The sequence below is a fragment of the Macrotis lagotis genome, chromosome 2, assembly GCF_037893015.1.
Source record: "Macrotis lagotis isolate mMagLag1 chromosome 2, bilby.v1.9.chrom.fasta, whole genome shotgun sequence".
In the NCBI taxonomy this organism is placed as follows: domain Eukaryota; kingdom Metazoa; phylum Chordata; class Mammalia; order Peramelemorphia; family Peramelidae; genus Macrotis; species Macrotis lagotis.
The window spans coordinates 96900086-96910658 of NC_133659.1; the positions used below are offsets into that span (position 1 = coordinate 96900086).

The 10573-nt window shown below is 35.1% G+C and overlaps 1 protein-coding gene across 5 annotated transcripts in view; it reads left to right on the forward strand.

Annotated features, from left to right (window-relative positions):
* PTPRC (protein tyrosine phosphatase receptor type C) overlaps positions 1–10573 on the forward strand; it is a 138522-nt gene that overhangs the window by 9355 nt on the left and 118594 nt on the right. The gene's annotated exons all lie outside the window — the stretch shown is intronic.

Genomic DNA, 10573 nt, shown 5'->3' on the forward strand with positions numbered 1-10573 from the left:
AAAGCTGATGCTCTGGTTTCAGCTGCAAGGAGTTAAAACATCTGTGTGAGACAAATAATAATATGGTTTACATTTGCAACTGATAAGCCTCTAAAATGGCAGCATCAGCATCTTTTTAAAAAAATCTCAAAACCTCAAGTGAAGTTCTAACGTCAAAACTATTTTGTGTGGCATACTGACAGTGTATGACCATGAAATTTAAACTTCCCCCCCTAAATTAAGACATTACAGCCTAGAGTAAAAAAAGGGGGAAAATCCTTGGCATGATGTTTGCAGGGCTCTTTGGTGAGATAAAAATTTAATTTTATAGTAATCATCTATTGCCTTTCCAAGTTTACCTGTGAATTTGCAAATCAGCTAGTCTCAATGATGCTTCTAGTATGAATAACCCTTTTCTTTCCCTTTCCTTTCCCTTTTATTTCCCTTTGCTTTCCCCTGTTCCTCTCTGACTCTCTTTGTCTCTCCCTTCTTGTTTCTCTTCCCTCAAAGAATGGTATATTGGAAAGAAATTTGGATTTATTGCTTAAATACTATATATATATATCAGAATATATAGTTTTCTTCACTTCACCATTAACTTGATGTATGATCTTTGGATAAACAATTTCATTCTAGATTTTTCATTTAAAATGTATCAGTGTAAGATTAAGATCATCTCTAATACTTGTACACCTATAATACTATTTTGTTTGAATCTCAGAAAATGAACTTTTTAAAGAGATAAAGTTTTAGAACTGAGGGGTATAACAATAAACCCTATAAGTAATAATTATGGAAGAAATAGCTAGATAGTAATTCTTTGGAAAAACGTCTGGGATGCAGAATGGTTTACAAGCCCAGCATGAATCAACAGGCTAATCTGGAAGTAAAAATTGTTATCATAGACTGAATTAAAACTAATCACTTGGGTTCAAGTCCTACACTAACATGAATTGGTTGGGGTGACTTTGGGAAAGTAATTTAACTTCTCTTCATCCTCTCTAAGATCCATAAATTCTGGAGTAATTGTACGTTTACCTTGGGAGGAAGCCTCTTTTGCCAGAAGTTTCCTATTCATGAAATCTTAGACCTAGATAAAAATAATGATAATTTACTCTAATTTTGGGGGGGTTTTAGGCTTTACAAAAGGTTTTTCTTACAAGAACAGTGAGATAAGCAGTGTAAATAATCCCATATTCATTTTGAAAAAATAGAAGGCTCTGTGAGGTTGATACCTAAATATGAACACTTAGGACAGTATTCAAAATCAGTTGTCTTGACTCTAGGGCCAGAGATCTAATCATTATACTATGCTGTCCCTCAAATACCATGATGTCATTCATTTAAGAGAAGTATAGTTCACAGGACTAGGGAGGAATGATTGATCCCAGTGAACTTTGTCCCTCTCAGAAAATATTTATAATGTTTAGTTCTGGCATACACATCCAGAAAAGGACAGCTGAGATAGTGACTTCAAGTCATTTAAGGGTTGAAGAACTAGGGATCCTTAGCAAGAAGAACATAGGACTGGGAGAATGAGGAAAGAGAGCTATCTTCAAATATTTTTAAACCTGTCATTTTAAAAACTGGAGAGGGATTAGATTCATTGTTCAGCTCCAAAAGATATAACTACAGAGCAAAGTGACAAATTTATACTTGATGAAAGAAAAAAACATTGACATAGTTGAACTCAGAAAGTAATGAGATTCCCCCTCATTGGATGTATTCAGGTAAAGACTGGTTAGCTACTATTTGCTGGGTATGTCATAGAAGAAATGCTTGTTCAGGTATGATTTGGATGAGATGACCTTACTAACTACATGACCCTAAGTAAATTGTTTAAATTGTTCTTTTTCTTCTTGTTTCCTGTTTCTTGTTGTTATCCTGTGCTTTCAATCACATCTGACTCTTTATTACCTGATTTATGATTTTCTTGGCAGATACTGGATTGTTTTACCATTTTCCTCTCCAGCACACTTTTAAATGAGGAAATTGAGACAAACAGAATTAAGTGACCTGCCCAGGGTCACAGAAGTAGCAAGAATCGGAGGCTAGATCTGATTCAGGAAGATGAGTTTTCCTAACTACTAGTCTGGCACTCTATCTAACTTTTCTATAAAATAGGTTTAAGAATAATACCTACCTGACAGTATAGCCCTACCTCATAATACTTTGCAAACTTTACAGCAATGTGCTATCATCATCATCATCATCATCATCATTATTATTATGATTTTTGAGCTCTGAAATTCTGTATTTCTGTGATTCCTTAGACTGAACCATGGTAGGACCATAAATAGGAGATTGGAGGCTCAGACCTCAGTAGGTTAAATCAACCAACTGATCGTTGTGAAAGAATGAAAACAGTAGGATCATTACTTCTGGCAATCTGAGAATTTGCACTCATATCGCAACAAGCAGATTAAAGTAAAAAAAAAGTATTTTAACATGTTACTTGTGGATCCATGCTAAGGTAGCTTTAATTGTTGGTTTTAAGTGGTTCTGCTTGCTTTTTAGTAGCTATAGATGTTTTATTGCCAAATGTTTGTTCTCTAAGATCTTTTCCCCTTTCTGAACATTTTATTTCACACAACATGCTTCTTCTGCTTAGTTCCTCATGTCAATGCATCCTCAGCTGACTTAAGTTACTTGGATTTCTAATTTATGTACAATAGAAGGACATCTCTTGCAATCCCCTTACTCATTATCTCATATAATCTTTAGAGAATATTTATTGTGTTTCATAGCTTTAAGGTCTTGCTCCTTTTCATAAGGAGACAAATGTGAAACTGTACCAATAATTGTCCTTTTAACTACTCTCCTGTTTTAAAAGCAATGTAAAATGGTAGCTGTACCACACTTCCTTGTAGCCTCAATAGGCCACTCTCCTGCATGCACTCTACCTACTCAATCTTTCTTTCCAATACATTTAAGTCAGTCTTAAAACAAGATGTACTGGGTCTCTTTCCACTATGTGATCCATTTAAATAAACTGATGGAGGAGTTGTTCCCATTTAATATCACTCATTTTAACCTTCTGACATCATCCCTATTTTGGTAGAAATGACCCTGAGGGTAAGTCCCCCCTTAAGCTTCCTTTTACATCAAAGTCACACACTGTGTCAATGTTGCTATACTTGTAAATGGAAATAGAATTACACCATAGGACATTCTACTGTCTATTTAAAAAAAAAGGTTTTGGAAGGAAATGGGGTTAAGTGACTTGCCCAAAGCCATACAGCTAGGTAATTATTAAGAGTCTGAGGCTGGATTTGAACTCAGGTAATCCTGACTCCAGGGCCAGTGCTCTATTCACTGCTCTGCTACTGTCTATTTTTCCATTCATCACATCTTTTGTTTTCCCTTCTAGATGATGATTTTTACCACCTTCTCTATACTGAAGGTGAGAATCATGAGTCTATTATTTTTCGATTGGTCTCTTTTGTTCTCTTGACCTCTTCAGCTTCTAATTTCTCTTGATTTTGAGACTTGGAAAAGTAGATTACTGAACACCAGCATGAGATTATTAGGTTATCCTAAACTAATGTCATTTTGAATTTTTGACAGAGCCAGCAGGCAAGGAGCAGCAGATAATTATGATGGGTATATTATATTTGAATTTCAGCATTTGATATTTTGACAAAGTGTCTCATAATAATTTCATATAGAGATAGCTTCAGACTCAGGAAGACTTGAGCTCAAGTATTGTTCCTGACAAAAATTAACTTGTGACCCTTGGCTTCTTAGTGCTCCAGAATATCCTCTGTCCCTGTCCTTGTATGACGTAAGTCTGGTGTGTTTGTGCAGCAATTACTTAGTCATGAGGGGTAGCTAGGTGGTGCAGTGAACAGAGCACTGGCCTTAGAATCAGGAGGATGGGATTTTGAATCTGGCCTCAGACACTTGACATGTACTGACTGTGTGACCTTGGGCAAGTCACTTAACGCTGATTGCCCTGCATCCAGGGCCATCTCCAGTCATCCTGATTCATATCTAGTCACTCCACTCAGATGACTCTAGAGCAGAAAGTGAGGCTGGTAACACACAGCACCCCCTCAACTCAAATCCAATTCATGTGGCTGTCATGGCATCACTTCCCTTAATTAGTGGTCATCTTCAAGAACAAAGGACAAGCACTTAGATATGATGGACACCTAGCACAGTCCCATGCCCACAACAGGTGTTTTATGAGTGGTTGTGGACTGGTTGTTGTTGCTGTGCTAATGTGACAATTTTTCCTGATAATATATTGAATAAAACTCAATGTACTTAGAATAGATTAGGATTTTATTATGGGCAAGGTGCTAAGGATGCAAAGATAAAAATGAAATAAAGCATATAAAATCACAGACTTAGAAAAGGACCCAAATCTGAGACCTATAAAGGACTCTAGCAGCCACCCATTCCAAACTCTATATTAAAGGACTCTCCACTATAACATAACAAATGTCATCCAACCTCTAATGAAGTTCTCTAGGGAGGGAGAACCCACCACTTCTCAAGTTAGCACATTCTATTTTTAGATAATTCTAAATATTGAAAATTTTTTTTCTTGACATCTAGCCTATTATTGCTTCTTTGTATTTCAGCTCAATATTCCTGCTTAATTGGTCAAACAGAACAAACCTAATCACCCATATAACTCTCATATCCCACTGCGGGTCTTCTTTTTTTCCAGGCTAATATTTCACCATATTCTCATATACACTGGCTAAGATCCTTCACCATTTTGAACCCAGAGGAGGGTTCCCCTAAGTGCTTTACCATTTTTAAAATCGTGGTACTCATAAATGAATATCGTACTGCAAATAAAGTGAAATGAGGTTGAAGTGCTGTGGGACTATTATTTCCCCTTTAAAAATTATCCCTTTCTTCATGCTAAACGAGATGTCATTAGATTTTTTTAGCTGCTATAATGACACTACTGACTCTTACTGAACGTGAAATGTACTATAACACCCAAATCCTTTTTTGAATAACCTATGTCTAACCATAACTTCCCCTACCCTTATTTTTGATGTTGACTCTTGTTCCTGGATACAAGACTTGAAATTCATCTCTATAGAATTTTATCTTACATTGTGCTTTATTCTCTAGCCTTTGGGATATTAACTCTTCCATTCAGTATAAAAAAGAAAGTTAAAAACTCTATCCATACCCATTGCTGGTAATATACATATATATGAATATATATATATATTCATTTATATGTATGTCTATAATACATGCATATATTTTATACACCTATATATAAGTTGGCAGATTTAGAGGCAGCAATGGATAGAGGCAAGAAGACTTTGGTATGAAAATAATTGCTGATACTTATTTGCTGCTTTTCTATGTGCCATGACAGGCACATGAACTGGATTTGAGTAAGGGGTGCTGTGCTAAGTTACCAGCCTCACTTTCTCCTCTAGAGGCATCTGAATCCAATGACTAGATATGAATCAGTATGATTGGAGATGGCCCTGGATGTGAGGCCATCAGGGTTAAGTGACTTGCCCAAAGTCACACAGTCAGTAAGGATGTGGCCTTACCTAAAACACAACCTCTTGGCTTCACAGTGATCACAATCTAAAACACAGTTTATGTATGTATGTATGTATCTGTCATCTGCCTATTCTATCTATCATCTATCTATATATCTATCTACCTATAATGCATTTGTGTGTATATAACAGTAGTAGTATAGAATGAGTGACTGGATCTGTGATTTAATTGACATAGTGGAAACGCTCAAAGAAAGAAACTCCCAGTTTATCAATACAGTTCAATGCTTTCTGTAGCATACCCATATTCTTTTGGAAAAAGATGATATTGATAGAAGACAGGAAAAGCAGAGGGACTGAGATAGCCAATTCACAAGAAGAAAGTCAAGGGCAAGAGAGAAGGGCATAATTTTTTTTTTTTTTTGCATCTGGGCCCTTGATTTAATGAGTGGTAGGAACTAGCAGTATGAAAACCATAGTCACATAGATAGATTGACAAATCATTAGTAACTTTCAGTCTTAAAGAATTGTCAGGGAATTTAGTGGCTTGCCCATGGTCATCTAGCTAGTATTTTAGAAGCGATACTTGAAACCAGGCCTTTTTAATTTAAAAACCAATACTCTATTGTACTATATCTCATCATTTTCCATTATATTTCTTTTCTAGCCCTTCCATCTACACCATAATGAATGAACTAATTTTAGTTGAACCATAGATCTGGACAAAATTAGACTATACTTTTGATAACTTCAGGTCATCTGCCAACTCTCTCTCTCTCTCTCACTCTCTCTCTCTCTCTCTCTCTCTCTCTCTCTCTCTCTCTCTCTCTCTCTCTGTCTCGCCCCTCCCTCCTCCCTCTCTCTCCCCCTCCCACCCCCATATATATATATATATGTATATATATATATATACATATATATATATATATACATACATATACACATATACACACACACACAAACACACATACACAGCAGAAAGGAATGTTTTTTTCCTTTGGAATATGCAAAACAATTATTTTTTAAACAGTTGAAATATTTTTTAGTAGTTACCCAAATGAGGTAGATTTTTTTTTCCTGGTTAAGTAGGGAGGGTTACTTGACATTTATTAATTACTGTTTCGATTTTATTCTCAGAAAATAAGTGCAAGATAATTTTTCCTAAACTATTCAAATGAAGTTTTAGAGAATTTATATGAAAATATAATTTAATCTGTCTGTTAACTACTGTCTGTTGCTATGTCTTTATAGAGCACAAATGAATGATTACATCAGCTGGTGAATTTGATAAATGTAGATTTAAGACAGTCTAGATTATTAGTTCAGTCCAAACATTTTACTTTTCTCTAAGTCATAAAACATGATTATGGTTTTCTATTTTAAGAAAGCAGAAAGGATGAAGAGTAAGATGAGAGGGGACAAAGGATGGGAAGAACAGAAGGCAAATCACTTTTTTCTTATTAGTAAAATGAGGGCTTTTAATTAGATGAATTCTAGGTCCTTTACAGGTGTAAATTAATGATCCTATATTTCTAAGGACAGAGTAGCTTTGAAAAATAATGCCATTTTTATATAAAGTAATTCAATGCTAATAAACAATGCTATTCCATTTGTATTTTCTTTTTAGATTTTTGCAAGGCAATGGGGTTAAGTGGCTTGCCCAAGGCCACACAGCTAGGTAATTATTAAGTATCTGAGGTCGGATTTGAACTCAGGTACTCCTGACTCCAGGGCCAGTGCTCTATCCACTGCGCCACCTAGCTGCCCCAATAATGCTATTCCATTTGCTCTTTGGTGTAAAATTTTATATATATATATATCAAGAACCACAATCTACTCATGGATTTCATTCTATCAAATTTCAAAGTTGCTTTTGAGGATAATTTTGCCCCTTGTATCACAATAGTTAGATGGTACAGTAGATAGGACTCCTGGTCTGGAGTTAAGAAAACTCATCTTGCTGAGTTCTAATCTGGCCTCATACAACTTAATAAACGTATCATCCTGGATAAGTCACTTAACTTTGTTTGCTTCAGTTTCCTCATTTGTAAAATTAGTTGGAGAAGAGAAAAAATACTTTAATATCTTTTGCCAAGGAAATCTCAAATGAGGGAATGAAGAGTCTGATGCAACCGAAACATTTCATCTTATTTGTTCCCTAAACTCTGGGACATCAGCATAATGAATCTTTTCTTGAATTCCATCTGAATTAAACTTGTGAGTATCCCAGATACAATTTGTCTTTTTTTCTTTTGTAACTACTCTAAATGGTATCTAACTTGGAGGGATATAAGTGAATAATCTTCTTCCCTCAGTCAATTTGTTTTGCTTTATTTTGTTAAAAACTATTTTGAATAGGTTTATAAGATAATCCAGCAAAGGCATTCTTATCAGACACAGTTAAATTTACTCCATCTCAGCTTAAGAATTTGTTAATACCTTCATTGTAGGATATGATTCAAAAATCCAAATCTCATACTTGGGAAGCAAGAATGTTTCCTTAGCCTGCTGTTCAATTAACAAATACATTTTTCTTTTCTTATCCCTTTAATTAGGGAAAGAATTGAGATAAATTCAAGATGTGCCTTTATGGTCTTTACCTTATTGCCTAAGATTTCATTATTGCACATTATATTTTCCGATTCCTTCTGAAGTGTTACTTGCACCTACACAAATCACAACAAGTAGGGAGTTGTCATCCATTTGTTAAGTGTTGGGAACTACTCTGTTATATGTTGGATAAATGCTCTAAGATCACAGTAGACCACTATATAGCACTTTATAGTTGTTACTAGCTGGACTGATACCCCAAGCAGGGAATTAACTGTCTACTACTGTTCTCTTCTTTCTCTGTAACTTATTGGATGAACTCTCATCTGATAGTTTCTATGACTGTCTTTTATAATTCTTGGAAGGGTAAGTTGCATCTTCCTTAGAGCATATAGTACTCCCCTCTTCAGGGACAGTTGACAATTTTAAGGTTACCTTTGCTAAAATATCTATATTATAGGCATTCATTTTCTATTATCCAGACAAAGGACATATCTACCCTCCTACACCTCTGAAAAGATTTTTTTGCAAGGCAAATGGGGTAAAATGGCTTGCCTAAGGCTACACAGCTAGGTAATTATTAAGTGTTTGAGGCTGGATTTGAACTGGGGTACTCCTGACTCCAGGGCCAGTGCTCTATCCACTGCACCACCTAGCCACCCTTGAATAGATTTTTTTAAACACAAGGAAATCTTTCTTCTCCTTCCTTTAGTTGGAGTGGCATTTTTTAATACTTTATCTTCTTCTCCAAGCAGATCACTCTGTATTTCCAACAGATTTCACAGTGTTGGAAACACAAACATTACATACTTAATGAAAACCAAGGACTTCTCACCATGATGGTTGCAATTTTTAGTCTTGTTTCTTGGAATTGCTCATGTATACCTATACAACTTTTCATAGTCAGTTGTTAAATTTTTTTATAGTTAAAATTTTGAACTAAGAACTTGACCCACAGTTTATATTGCCATTTTGCTTCACTCTCTTGATGCTCCTCCTCTTTCTTTAATTACCTTGCTATGTCTTGCTAGCTACTTTCATTTTCTTCTTCCTCTAATCTCTTTTGTCCCCATTTTTCCTTGCGTTTTTGGTATACTTTTTTTATTCCTCCATGATCATATAATTCAGAAGCAGCACATTAACTGGTATCTCTACCTTGTTTTCAGGATCATATTTTCTTCAATTTCTCTCATTTTTTCCTCAAATTACTCTTCCCCAATTTTAAACTCTTCATTAATTAAAACTCTTCCAAGTAACCTAAACAATTTTCTTCTCCTTATTTATTTAATATCTATGTCTCTTCTCTCACTTCTATATCCTTCAACCATGGAAGCAGGGATGGATTTACTAATTATTTTTATGATCATGTGTCACCTGGACTTGAATAATAGGTGGACAAAAGTGTGAATAAATCAAGTTTGCAATAATCCTAATATTTTTTACGTTTACATTTAGGAATATGTTTTTTGCTTATGTAGCATCTGAATGGGGCTGGACATGCCTAATGTTCTGGAAATTTCCTTCCAGCAAAATAATGAAACCACATTGTGAGTACCTGATTCAAAAGGAAGCAGTTCCAACCTCTCCTTAATGCTCAGATTTTAACTTAGTGAAAATTTAAACAGATCTATAAAGGGCCTCCATTCTAAAGACTTTCTTCTTGGAACACAAGCTGTGTGCAAAGTTTTAAAAAAAGCATTAAAGAATGCATTAATGTACTATGAACAAATCAACATGCACCTGGGTGGTTTGTAAATGGAAAAATCAGGATTTTCTGAGGGTAAACTGCAAAGTACATGATAATCAAAAAGTTTGTTGTAGGAAAGAAACACAAAAATAGAAATTAGATGAATATTTTTCATCTCTTATGGCTTTACCTATGTAAAATAGTTGGAAGCACTTACCTATTGTTTCAAAGATGAAAGTTAGACCCACCAAAATCTTCCTTTTTCTTAAATAAATGGGAATCTCAGGTCATTTGTAGGTAGTACAAACTTAGAAATAGTACTTCTGTATTATCTATCCATTGATAACTGGTAGAAGACTAAATGAACCTTAGTCTACCCAGAGGGCCAGAAGAAACTGAGAACATCATAAGGTAAAAGATGCAGAATTTCTCTGAATAATCTATGGGAGCTGGTTGCCACAGACTTCAAAAGAATTTATTTCCTTTCTGAGGATAGGAAACTGTCATATTGAGGACAGCTTCGAGGCATGGATAAAAGAGCTGATTGGGAATGAATAGAAGGATCAAAGTGAGACTGCTTGGTAATCTTGGAAGTGGAAAGTTAGAAATGTCGGAAAGACTTCAAAGGCAGTGACATAAGAACAATAAAAATATCAGCAGTTGTGAAAATGTGAAAGTCATCATATTGACTTTTTTAGATGGCACTAGGACAACCAAAAATATTCTGAATTCACATCAAACCCTTTACACATACATAAAAGAAAACCTCCCTAATTGACCAGTTTATAAGAATAGGAAAATATAGCCATATTCCAAAGGAGTTAATGGTAACTTTGGGGAGTTGCCTTTAAGGTAGATATTTTCTTAT